At 49.4% G+C, this 1,527-nt stretch overlaps 1 protein-coding gene across 1 annotated transcript in view; it reads right to left on the reverse strand.

Annotated features, from left to right (window-relative positions):
• Nucleotides 1–1,527, reverse strand: part of NCOR2 (nuclear receptor corepressor 2) — a 188,012-nt gene that overhangs the window by 185,809 nt on the left and 676 nt on the right. The window lies entirely within an intron of this gene.

Consider the following 1,527-nt stretch of genomic DNA (forward strand, 5'->3'; position numbering starts at 1 on the left):
GAAGAGCAGGTATGGCAGTCGCTGCTTCCAAATCGCCGACAAAGGATCAGGAGAGCAGAGAGCTCCTCTTCATCATGTGTGTGCTTTCCACGTCACGCAACAACTGAAAGCAAACAGGAAAGCAGCAGGTCAAAATTCAGTCAACCACAGTCCCATGAGACAACCGAACATCAAGCCTTGGGTGATCACCAAAACCTGACTGCCCTCACAATTCTCCAGCAGCCCTGTTTTCCACTTGGCAAACACCACTGCCAAGTTTTTGCTGTGGATTACTCCTATCACAGGGAAGTCCAAATATAAGATTACCCCAAATCCATCCCAACCAACTGCCCCAGAAAGCCTTCCCCCAGCACCAGCAGGCCCAGGCCTGCAAACTGCTGGCAATTTGTTTGGGCCCTGTGGATTCACGTCTCCAAGTCTCCTGGAGATGGATATTTTTTTGAGGGATGACTTAGTTCCCGAAAACACAAGCTGGAGTTTTGGCACTTCAACACGAGGTTCAAAGGCACCAGGTCCCTCCTCAGCCCATCTCTTTCCCCATCCAGCTTTCACACATCCACAAATGCTTCTTTCAGTGCCCTCCTTTCAGAGCCGTGGCCATTTTTGCAGCCACCTGAGGTAAGCCCTGATCCATTCGAGGAGGGACACTGGGCATCAACCGCCCCAGAAGCCCTCTCCATCCACAGGGCTACACTAAACCGCAAGATTAAAGCACATCACACGCCTCCAGTGCCACATAAATATTAGATCAGTCTTTCTGATCAGGACCAAGAGCCAGAGAAGACACCATGGCCCTGAGGGCATTTTTCACAAACATCCCTGTCACCCCCAGGTTCCGTGCTTCACCACGTGTTGCAATTCCTTTTGCAGCTGTAGCAAAGTCAGGGAAGCCAACAACGTGGGAGATTTGCAAGTTGCTGGTTTTTTATAGATACTTCACGTAGTTGGTTTGGAGAGGATTTTAAGCCTCCTGTTTTTTTGTCTGGATTTCAACAAAAACGTAACAAAGGTCTAAATGTTGTACTTCATCACTGCCAGTTTAAGAGGCATTAACCATTATTCTCTTATTAATGGTTAATAAATTCCCACTGCTGCCTGGGCTTGGAAGCTGCTTCCAGGACCAATCCTGGGCACGAGAGCTGCATCTTCCCGACTCCTCCCCAGGATCCCTTCTTCATCCCATGCGACACAGCACACTTGCACGCCTCCTTCCCAGAGGTACGTGTTACATACAGATTTGTGCAAGGTTTTTGGCAGTATGAAAATCTTTCATCAGCACGCTGGGAGCAGTAGAGAAAGCTTCCAGTGCCGTGAGCTCCCCGGCAGCATCTCCCCACGCTCTCATGGTCTCTGCTGCACAGGGAGCGCAGCCAGCCTGAGCCAACGCAATTTCAACTGAAACAGCAGTTGGCGCGTACAAAAGCGAGAAGGGGGTGGGAAATGATTAAAAAAAAAAAAAAAAAAAAAAAAAGGGAAGTTTTTTTTTCCCCCCCCTGGGGAACCACAAAACACCCCCAGCGGAAAACC

The sequence above is a fragment of the Egretta garzetta genome, unplaced genomic scaffold (assembly GCF_000687185.1).
Source record: "Egretta garzetta isolate BGI_Z169 unplaced genomic scaffold, ASM68718v1 scaffold447, whole genome shotgun sequence".
Classification (NCBI taxonomy): Eukaryota; Metazoa; Chordata; class Aves; order Pelecaniformes; family Ardeidae; genus Egretta; species Egretta garzetta.